The sequence below is a fragment of the Molossus molossus genome, unplaced genomic scaffold (genome assembly GCF_014108415.1).
Source record: "Molossus molossus isolate mMolMol1 unplaced genomic scaffold, mMolMol1.p scaffold_m16_p_3, whole genome shotgun sequence".
Lineage (NCBI taxonomy): Eukaryota > Metazoa > Chordata > Mammalia > Chiroptera > Molossidae > Molossus > Molossus molossus.
This window is the reverse complement of record NW_023425366.1, coordinates 61,893,353-61,905,947: the sequence shown is the minus strand read 5'-3', so window position 1 is coordinate 61,905,947 and position 12,595 is coordinate 61,893,353.

Sequence of the window (12,595 nt, the reverse complement as noted above, 5' to 3'; positions counted from 1 at the left end):
ATGTATCCTGCGTGATTTCTGACACCCCCTTGGGGCAAATTTGGGATTGAAGCACTATAGTATATGGAGTTTTCCCTCTAGTTTCCAGTCCAGCCAATAGCATTCTATGCTGCCATGCTCCCAGCTAAATTCTCATGGGAAAGCACTTCCTGGCCAGAAGAATCAGCTCTGAGTTTGGGGATACTATAGATTCCAATCCATCATGCCAACCCATGCAACTATTAATGAATAATTCTTCTGTATTTCCAGCTACCCCAGCAGAGTTCTTCTGCCCATGAATGGCCCCTTTTTTGCCTCTTTATTCCCAGACATGGTTAATACTTACAGAGAGGGAAGTGACACTGACATTTGCTCAAAAAGGCCTCTTTTCTCTCTGGTAATAAAACTAGTTATTTGAGATTTATGTTTCCATAATACTTCCTGAAATCATACATACAACTATTTCTATGTATTTAAAAATGTATTCCATTTGTTATGGTGGTAATTATATTCATTTGTACTTTCTAATTGAATGTGGAACACTCCAATGCCTTATTCATGTTCATATAATGTCTTAACATGTAACTGATACATTGTAGTTGTTTTTATTTATTACTAATGTAGTGTATTTTATAGGTTATGGTAGCCTCCACAATAGTCAATAGAGTGTCTGTGCCAAAACAACAACTATTATTTGTGGAGTTGTTACCATAAGTAAATTAAGTAATATATGTAAAATGCTTAGAACACATATTACCTAATTTAATCCCCACAGCAATCCTATGAGTTAGGTACTATTATTAACCTTATTATACAAATGGGAAAACTGAGCCATAGAGAGTTTGGGTGACCTCTCAAGGTCATACACCATGTAAAATATTGGAGTCAGGATTCAAATCCAAGCAGTTTCCTCAGAGTCCAAGCTCTTAGTCACTATACTATATTGTGGTCTTAATCTTTTTTTTTTTTTGGTACATGCCTTTAGCAGGAACCAAACCACCTGGGACTCTGTTGTCCGCAGGCCAATGCTCCAACAGCTGAGCCAAACCAGTCAGGGCTATATTGTGGTCTTGAGTGAACCCTTAATACTATTTTTGAACAAGGTTGTCATTTACTCCTCTCTTCTCTTCATATGCTAAAAATGTATTTTTTTATAATCCTTTGTTATCATTATATCATTATGCTCCACATTTCACTTTATTTTCCATATACTCTTTAGTTTTCTATGAATTAATTATATTCCTTTTGTTGTTGTTGTTAATCCTCATCTAAGGATATTTTTCCCATTGATTTTTAGAGAGAATGAAAGGGAGGAAAGAGAAAGAGAAACGAGAGAGAGAGAGAGAGAGAGAGAGAGAGAGAGAGAGATGATAGAGACACATCTGTTGGTTGCCTCTCACATTCCCAAATGGTCAAATGGTCCAGGGATCCAATCTGCCACTCAGGTGTGTGAGTCATTGACTGGGAATAGAACCCACAACCCGTCAATGCACAAGTTGATGCTCTATCTCTTGAGCCACACCAGCCAGGACTACTTCTATTCCATTTTTTTTTTTTTTTTAAACAAAAATCTACTTTTCCTTTAGAAATTAGCTTAGCTATCACCTCTTCAGAAACTTTGACCACTCATTTGGAATTTGAACCCTTGACATACATCTTCCTTAGAATTTCACCTATCCTATGATATGTACTTATATATGTGTCTTATCCATTAATCCATAAGATCCTTCCGAGTAGGAACTAGAGCTTATCCATATCTTTCTATTCACATCTAATGATTCTTGACATGTTATAGTCACTGAATATACACTTATCAAATAGATTTCAATCTCTATGTTCCTAAAATTGATTCTCAATAGGAATTTCAAAGGTTAAAAGTCTCTGCGCTTTATTACACTCATTGTGCTCCAAATGTTAAAACAGAATAAATCAAAATAAATGTTGTTATACATTTTGGAAGATCATCTTGACTAAAGTTAAAATAGAAGAATTGTGGTTATTTAAAATTATAAAATTATTCACTTTAATTTTTATCTGTTTAATAGTTAAAAACAAAATTTAATCTATTTCAAATTAAACTACTATTCACTTTTAACTAATAATAGCTTTGTGTGCCTGACACTTCAGGTGGAAATTATTAAATTATGTGTGTGTAGAAAGATTTCAGAGAGCAATGACAGGTATTACAAACCTACTATGTTCCCAGGTACTTAAAAAAGTACTGTATTTAAAATTTAAGACACTGATTTTAATTCATTGTTTCTCTTATATATGACATTCTTCTTTACCTTTTTAATTCACACGGGGGCTGTAAATTTTTATTTTTCTAATTTGGCTTTGTTTTTCATTGAATTTATACCATAGAACATTGTATTGTTCAGCTTTATTAGTTACTTTAAAGAAGTATAGAACCATTTCCCTTGCTCAAATAGAAGAGACTTTGAAAGCACATTTTTTAAAAAAACAGAGACAACGGTGGGCTGCATAAAGATATTAAGTTAGAGTATAAAGTCTTTAAAGCCATTCTTTTTATCCTTTGCATATAGAATATGTCTTGCTGTATTGAACAGATTAAATATATTTTATTCCACTGACTTTAAAGCTGAAGTCCTTGAACAAAAATTTGGGCTAAGCAACTTCAAATAACTTCTTATTTAGCTTTGCAAAGTTGTTTATGCTTGCAACCCTCTTGGATTCTTTTTATGCTCTACTGTGGAATGTATATAGCCCCCAACTGTAAAAACTGCTGAATGTACTGGTTCAAAGATGGAAGAAACAGAAGGCTTAGTTTGATCCCCATGGGTCTACAATTTGTGAGTTAGTGAATGAGTTCCATGCCATTCTTTGAAATTACTTTCTATTCTCTATTTCTTTCTATTCTAGATTCTTTGTTTTATTTTGTTTTTTAGATGTCTTACAAAGAGAATATACTCAAAAAGCATGTGGGTATTGTCTTCCTAAAACTGGTAGTTGTGCTTTCTCAATGAACAGAAAGGAAATGTAGAACAATCTTCCTGGATGAAGGTGTCCAGAATGGGAGGGAATATTTCCCAAATGTCTTGGGAAATACTGTCATTCCTTTCCATGAGAGGTTATATTATTTTATGTCAAGACAATTTATTTCATCTCCTTAAAAAAATTGTTCCCTCAATGAGACTCAATCTTGTGACTTAGATTTTAATGTAACGGAAAAAGATTTGTCTGATGGTGCATTTCCCATGCCAATCAGTGTCTTCTCCAATAAGGAGGCAGCAGGAATGAACACCTCACCTGAAACTCATTCCCACTTCCAGATTATGTCTAAAATCAGTGTATTATAATTGATTCTTCTCCTTACCTTGAGCCTTTATAGATAGAATGTGGGCCAAAGATACTTTCTTTTCTCTTCTGCAACCACTCGTTACTACTATACTCTTTGGTATACTTAGGTTCTTACTGAGTGTGTAATAATTAAAAAAGCAGAACAAGTGAAGTCTAATTTCTCCCCTTGCCTTCAACTGAAACCTCTTTATATGTGGCTGTAAATTATATATAAAGAAGAAGGAAGAATAAAAATACATGGATATATATGAGTGTATTTATACATATTCATGCCAGTGTTTATATATGCATACATTTATTGCTTCATTTAATTAAAAAAAATCACGATTACTGCTCATAATTATTTAGTGATGAAATTTGAGGTTTGGAAACAATCTGGTTTAAAATATTATGTTATAAGCTATGTGAACTTGGATGGGCCAATTAATCTCCATGAGAATTAGTTTTTCATAAAAAATGGGGATACTAGTATGTGTCTTACAGGGTTACAACAAGGAGCAACTGATATAATATATAAAATATTCAGCATAATTCCTGGCATATTGTAGGAGATCTCAAAGTGGTCATTATGTTTATGTCTACCCTGCTACTCCTACTACTTTCTAGTCACTACACTGGTCCTCAGAGATACAAAAAATCAAAGAAATCATAACCTCTCTTTTCAAGAGCTTTAAAGTCTACTGAGAAAGACCCAACTAGCATCAAAAGCCAAAAAATTGTGTAATAAGTTCTATTAAAAATATTAAACAGGTGCATTTTCAAATAAAGTGGACCAAAGCAAGAACCTAGTGGGCAATGGTTGGCAACAGAATTTTCATCTTTACTAACTTAATTGAAATTAATTACTAGCCAGGGAATTTTGTCTGGCTATTAATTATTTTTAATTGTTGACTATTGTTATTGTTTAATTTACTTATTTTTGTATCTATTTAGAGTTTATATATTTTTGTAGAGCTAAGCATAGTGAATTTTTCTTCCTTTGGAATTTATATAAAAATAAAAAATAGAGGACACTGCTGAACACAGAAATGTTGTCTTGCCCTGGAATTAGAGGAACTCTTGTACCAACAACAGATCTCTTAAAATACAAGTAATATGTGTTGGGACACAGGCATTGGTGTGGACACTTTACAGAGTGAATGTCAATCAGCTTTGTCAAAATAATTTTAGATGTTCAGAGATTATTAACATTTTTCTATTATTCCTATAATATTGAGGCAATTTCCTCAGTTTTAAAGCTTTAATATAAAATAGTTTAATATTAAAGAAGATTCTATAAGACACAGTGGAGCAATTTGCAGAGAACTCTCCACTTCTAGGGTAAAGGAGTGAATGTGATCTGGGCCACGGATAATGACTCTAAAGGCTGCTGGGGATCATGGTCAGCAACCAGAGTAGAAAAAGGACACATAATAACTCTCTTCATTACTTTGATGGGTCGGACAAAACTTATTTATAATGTAGACATTTTTTAGGATATCACTCTTCAGTGATTTCTGAGAGAAAATTAAAAGTGTGAGCCTTTAAGTGATACAAGAGAGAAGAAAAATCTGATATTGTTCTTTTCTCATCATTAATTGCAAGTGAGAGTAACTGGACATAGGTAGAAATTAAGTACTTAGAGATAAACAAAATAACTAGGAATCAAAGTAAATACAAAGAATTCAAGCATGGATTAGAAATAGGAATATTTAGGAATAAAAACCAAGAAGATATGAATGAAAACAAAATCGAATGTTTAGAACGGAGGAAAATGACATCAATGTAATCTTTTTAAAGAAACAAAACAATGTCTTAGCTGAAATAGTCTTATAGTTCCCTTCATTGTTTTTCTCTGTTAGTTTCTAGATAGGAACAAAAAATCCCCACTGTTTTGCTCCTTATTTGCTTGCTGTTTTCCACAGCTAGAGAAACTTGGGGAGAGAAGATAAGTCACCCATGGTGCGACGTCCATGGACGGGAGGGTGGGGCACGCTGAGGCAGGGCTTTTACCCACTTGTACCTGGGTCTGTAAAACCACCTGTCCTCTTTGAGTTGTAACTGTGTCTCTTTACAAACGTGGGGAAAATGTAGCACATTAAATGTACAGATTTTAAATGTTTCCCATCTCAAACTGCTTTGTAATGTCTTGCACTAAATATTCGTTTCATTTTGCTGGTTTCCTTTGATGCTGGAGTTCACTTAAGGTTCAATTTTAGGAAGTTGGATTTTTAATAAGATTTCTTTAAATGGTTTCTATATTTAGCCAATCATACAGTTCTCAACATGGACGAGCACTTAGGAAGCTTAAATAAATTAGCTTCTTTCAGTACTAGATGAAACCAAAAGTTGGGCTCTAACTTCTAAGACTTGGAAGCAGTGTTAGCAATCTAAATTGATCAATAGCCTAACATAAAACTCTTCATAAAGGATTTCTTTATCCTGCTCATCATAGTAATGCTTCTCAAATTTCCAAGAGTGGCCCTTTCCCTGCAAATGTTTCCAGCTTGACAGGTCGCTCTTTTCTGGCGTGCGTTCATTTGGATCCTGTGCTGCTACACGTCAATTTCTACATATGAAGAAAGATGTCAAATATGGAAGAATTAATTTCTGACCCTGTTTTACCAAGGTAAAAGAATCTGGGTTTACTTTTAAAAGCTGTGCAAGGCTTGACAGTTTTATAGTGTAACGCCACCCCTCATTTTTTAATAATGAACACTTAGACAAAATTAAGGATTCATTTTTTTTTTGGATTGCCACTTGGATTCTGGGAGGTACTCAGTACTAAGCCCTGTGACTCCTGATGGTGTGAAGAGGAAGGTGGGCAGGAGGCAGAAAGATGGCAGGAAACATTTTATGATTTATGCAATTTTTCTGAAACATGTTCTCTTTACTTACTGCCTAGTGTTACTATTATTATCATTTGGTGGGCCTGAGGCATGGGCCACACACATCATCTGCCTAAAAATAATTCTACAGCCTGTCTGGGTGTCATTATGGTGTTTGTTTCATAACAACTGCCTATGAATCTTTATTAAAATTCAAGTGGGCTGAGACTTTGAGCCAACAATGGGGCCCGTACACAAGTAATAGAGCACAGTCTGTCCTTGGGAAGGCTCTGGCAGGATCAGAGGAGGGTGTGTCAAAAATTAGGCACACTGCAAAGAATCTCAGGCCTAGAGACTCTGAGAGAGACAGGATGCGACCGTGGAAATCTATTTCTCCGCAAAAAGAAATGTTATTTATTTCACCCCCAGAATGCGAGTGAATAGCTCCGCTGAGCTGAAAACCTAGTTGAGAGTTACGCCACCACTCACTTTGCTGACTGACCCAGGAGAGTGAACGCTGGAATGTCAAGGGATTTTTTTTTTTTTTTAATATTTATAAAAGCACAAAGGCAACAGTTCAGGATTTTTAGTAGATATTTTGTAAAATCATAAGTTTTAGATGGTGGCATCACAATCTTTATAATTGCATACATGCCTTCACATACTGAGATACAACCTATGTTTAGGGAACAGAATGCCCATAAAAATCCAGTGAATCTGAAGTAAATCAAGATGTTTTAAAGAACCATCTCTGGTAGAAAACGTTCAAGATGAGTTTGCATCACCTTTTATACAAGAAAGAATGAAAGCGATCAAAGGCTTCTAGTCACGTTAAAGAATGAGCATCCTGAAATGGGTTGCTGCCATATTTTTAAAAATTACAAATGTTCTTTTATTCATATTAATTCAAAACTGAGAAGCCATGGAAATGAAAGTGAAGACAGAACTAGTATGAGAGCTACCCCTAAGAACCAGAAGGTTGCCCTGGCCAGTTTGGCTCAGCGGTTAGAGCGTCGGCCTGCGGTCCGGAGAGACCCGGGTTCGGTTCCCGCTAAGGGCACGTACTTCGATTGCAGTTTGTCCCCGGCCCTGGTTGGTCCTGCGGGTGGCAGCCACTCGATGTGTCCCTTCACATGGATGCTTCTCTCTCTCTCTCTCTTCCTCTCCCTCCCTCCCACTCTATCTGTACAAAAAATAGGATTCAAAAAAGATTATGATCATTTTTTATCCTCGGGTGAGGATAAAAAAGAACCAGAAGGTTTATTAAGGCTGTTCTTGACAGACACCAAGGTTTCTGATCTCTTTCTCAGCAGAAATAAGACTGAAATATTCTCACCCAAGTACTTTATTTCTTATAACTTCCCTCATGTTAAGAACATTATGCACAATATTTAATAATCAGTTGAATTGTTCCTATATCGTTCTAGCACATGTTTAGGTGAATGCTATGTGAATAATAAAATTATTCTGAAACTTCATCTATTTACTTAGTAAAGGAAAAGGATAATTTTAAGCTCTGGGTTACTTTGTAGGATTCAAAAAAGATTATGATCATTATTAAGTTACATTGTATTTTGTGATTAAGTTTCTTTGTATATTTTTTAAGGAAAACAATAAACAACTTGCTTCTACTTATTGCTTTATAAGTACATAGGGCTGAGTGACAACTACAAAGAAATCTACATAGAATTATGAAAACATTTAGGGGAGATATCTCTTTGAGAGAAAAAAAAATTCTTTAAAAAAGGACGGTGATTTTGAATTCTCAGCAAGGAGTCACCATCTCAATTAAAAATGATTCTGAATAGAGACTTAAAACTGCTAGTTCATTTCGTTAATGCTTTGGCCATTAGGAGCATATAATAAGAAAAATTAAAGTGGAAGGAAGTTAGTTTGAATTCTGTTTAGTAATACTAAAGACTAAAAGAATAGTTTTTTCCCAAATACATTGTTATATTTTTTATTTTATATGTGTATTTTATTTGCATCTCTCATAATCAGTTATGTAATCAAAGAGTCTGAAACTCGAACTGGTGTTTGAACCAGCACACCTGATTGACCAGGTGGTTCACACACGCAGCGAGAGGAAAATCGTTTTCTTGAAGCTCCTGGGAGTGAAAATATCTATAAACATTTTCAGTAGGGGCTGGTTTTTATCCATGTGAGCAGAATTCAGATATCTCTGTTTTCATTTCTCTGATATGACTCAGTGTCTAAAACAGATCGAGACACACTAGTTGGAGCAAACAGAGCTTCTCAAGAAGTCGTTCTTGATGATAATTCACTGTTTCAGGGAGACAGCCATGTACTCGTGTTTGTAGTTCTCCTTAATATTAAAACATAATCATCAGTACTCTAAAAATATCGGTTATTCCTTCCATACATAGGTCCTAATAACTATGTAATTAAAGATGATTAAGGTCCTACTTTTTTTTTTTCTTTTTTTAGATCTTTAGCAATTTTATATAGTTTCTAAAACATATGGTTTTGGAAATAGTAATGCATGCAAATACAATATAATTATTATTCCTTATATGACAATGCTTCCATGTAATAATAGCATAGCAAAAAAAAAAATAGGCTTATTGGATATGCTGAGAGGGTCCTACATTTTGGGGCTTTTAAAATGCAAGCACTGTCACCCAGCTGCAGTGCGCAGAAGCACCACTTGTACCCTGTAGGAACTTAGGGGGTGACTGTTACATTGTTGTCCATCTGCATGACATGACAGCCTAAAGATGAAAGTACAGCCTAAAGTACATCAAAATGATATACTTTTTGTAAAAGTACTGAACTCCAGACCAAATTATTTAAAAATGTAACCCTATATTTTGAAAATGAAGTATTTCAAGTATTGAAACCTAAGTAGAAAATGAAACTAACATGAATAACATAAGGATCTGGGTATTTTGTAGTATTAAGCATCTTAAGATTTGCAAAGATCAATAATGGAATCTTTTTATAGTGAAGACAATTAAATTCTCCACAGTGGAAGTATACATTTCTGAAAAGTGACAAGGACCAAAGGTGACACATCATAGAACATGAGGGACTAGGGAAACAGGTCCTATACTAGCTTCTCTTCTGTGAAGGGAGGACCAGGCACAAACTAGCAGCCGAAGGGAGAATGTACAGGTAAGTGGTTTAAGAAAAGCAAAGGAAATGACAGTTTCCACATTCATCTTCAACACCAATGTTTATTATTAAGGGTTGCATAGGATAACAAGAAAAATACTACCATTGGTTGTCTCTTTTACAAACCCAAACATTGGTTTTGGTCCCTGAGGCATGTGCTTTGGTACCTAAGTCATGAACAATGAGGTAAATTCAGTTCCTCATATTATTCTATTTTCCTTATTTAGAAAAATCAGAGATCATGTCTAGTACCTTTTCTTGTTTTCATTTTTGAGTTGGCTTTTTTTTCCCTGACAAGTTGCTTCAAATTTCCTTTTGCTTAAGGTCTCAAAACTGATTTACATAGAGAATAAAATAGTAGTGACTTAAGTGTTCTTTACTTGGCAATACATTGCTACCACCATCACAGATTTAAAAAAAAAAAAATGTGTTCAAGAAAAAAATCTTTTTCCACTATCCCTGTTTAAATAATAACCTCAACATGAGAATCTGATAATTTTTTTTAAAGAAAGAGCTATATATTTTGTACTAAGTAAAAATAAAGTGTCTTTAGTGTTTTGCCCTTATGTTTAGCACTTACACTTTTATGTTTTTTTGATACCTAGGGAAATATGACTTCAAATTCAGTCTGAAATGTGTTTTAAACAGATAGTTAATTAAGTTTTTTCTTTAAAAATGCCTAAAGAACTTTGTAGAATAATAGTATAAAGATAGTGATAATAATAATGTTCTCAGTTCTTGGATCTTTAAAAGAAAGAGAAAATGCTCTTAAATACCAATGAATAAAGGCTCTTTTCAACTCAATGAGAATATCAGAATTCCATTGCTGTTTTGTCCAGGAGGGAAGAGTGGACAGTTTTCTCCATGTCCAAGATTCAGATCACTATTACTATATTTGCAAATTGCCATGAAGAAAGTGTAGAAGTAATACTAAATCCAAAACTGGAGATGCATTATATCTTGTACAGTACCTTGTACCAAGTATTTTTTCAACACACATATGCTCTCTAGATAACCTGATAATCTCTTTACTCTTTCTGTCTTCTGAAAGCTTGCGTGTGTGTGTGTGTGTGTGTGTGTGTGTGTGCATGCACCCACATACAGGCTTACACACAAATAAATACTTTATGAAAAGGGTGTGTCCTCATTGCATTTGGGGGTATAGGTAACTAGAATAAGTGGACTTCATAAAAGAATGGGAATAATTTATTGACCCTCTTGTCAAGGGGAATCTGATGATGTTGATATTGAACATTTTATTTCCAAATGAGGCCTAGCATGTTGAATGGCACAACAAGATCTACAAACAATTTGAAACGTATTGTAAAGGACCAGGGACTATTTGTGTCCCCAGGGCTGAGCTAGGAACCACATGCTAGTTTCTGGGGATTTCCGTGAGACTTTTCATCTTGCCCTTGGCTGCCTCCCTTCCGTAGCTGGAGGTGTGGGGCAGAGTGTTTTGGAGAGTCCTCACTACTAAAAGAGACTGTACTGATTTAACCTGTGACTAAACTCATGCATTCCTAAGGCAAAAAGACAAAAAAAGAAAGTATAAACATTTTTTCCCTACACTTGCTTATAATGAGTAATTTGTGAAGACATTTTTTATTTTGAGATGGAATAGAATAAATAGAACTTTATTGCACCAGGGAATGAATGTTCTTTGAATGCCTTTCAAGTATGTTTTGTATACACTCAGGCCTAATATGTTAGCTTTTCTTTGGCAGAAGTGTGTTCTGCTATGCCCTTTCTTGCCCAGTCTAAGTAGCAACTCATTGATTGATCTCTCAATTTACTGATCAATCACAATTTATTGGAAACCTTCTCTGTACCAGGTTTGAAATACAGAGTGATGCCATCCAAGGGTAAGAATTCTGTTGCATGATGCCCAGTTTCCTGCCATCTAGAGATGCGATGAAAACCAAAGAAATAATGTTTTCAAACACTGAATCCTTTTGTTCAGGCAAACAATCTACTTTGGTCCACACCTGTGATTCACATTCAGAATATTTGCTGGGCCCCAAAATAATGGCCAGATAGTTTTCATGCAATCAAAATGTTAAAAAATGTGTCTTTAGCCTTGCATTTTTTTGTCTGATATATATTCTTTTCTGTGCAATAAGTTGATACATATTCCATCCAGTTTTTATTAATTCTTTATGCTTTATTTTGTAGCTTTGACTGACATCTATTCACTTCAAGGGAGATTTTCCTGTTGGCAAGAGGCAGAAGAGGCACACCAAGCATCACCTTCAGGAACAAGCAATTTAAGTACTATAATGAGATGGGTCTTTTCAGAGTCTATAATTGGTGACAAGCTATGGCAGCTTCATATCAGACAAATATGTACAACACAGAGCTTATTAATGAGGATGGAGCATGATATTCAAGAAAGTTTCCTGTGACTATGAGACAAGAGAATATAACAGATAGTGTAGGTTGTTACTATGTCCAATATCTCCAATTTGCATCATAAAACCTTCATGTAAGCCAATTCAAGCTAATCCAAGATGGGATATTTTTTGCGTTTAGAATTCACCAGGGTAGCCAGCAATCCATCACTGTGGATCCCAGCCCTCACAGACAACAGCAATAATCATCTAAACTTGCAGATATGTTCAATTTAATTGGGTTAGTTTAGTAACCTTCCTTGTATTAGAGCCAACTTGCAAAGAGATGTAATATTTTCACAGTTATGAAGACATAGCAGCTGGCCGTAGTAAGATTTGATTGTGGATCAAGAAATCAGATTTTCATCAAGTTAAGAACTCTTCATGGAAATATATATGGAATAAATAATAAAGTAAAATGATTAACAAGGAAACCCACAAAGATATTGGCAAGACATTTAAAAACTGCCTCACTGACAATGCTGAAATCTGTTTCTCAGCTTACTCCGATGTTTCATACTAATATTTTGGGGGGGGAAACATTAATTTTTAAGTAAAGCCAAATATTGAAAAGTGGATATTGAAATAATATTTTAGTATTTAGAAGTTCTGAAAATATTAATTCATTAAGCTTTATACAATTTTCTAAGAAGTAGCAGTGTCTCTTTTTAACATTTTTAAAAAATATATATTTTATTGATTTTTTAGAGAGAGAGAAATATCGATGAGAGAGAACATTGATTGGCTGCCTCCTGCATGCCCCCAACTGGGGATTGGGCCCATAACCCGGGCATGTGCCCTGACCGGGAATCCAATTGGCAACTTCTTGGTGCATGGGTCGACGCTCAGCCACTGAGCCACACTGGCTGGGCATTTTTTTTTTTTTTTTATCATTCTTAAACATTTACAAAGTAAACAGCCCTGGCTGGTTTGGCTCAGCAGTTAAAGCGTTGGCCCGAGGAC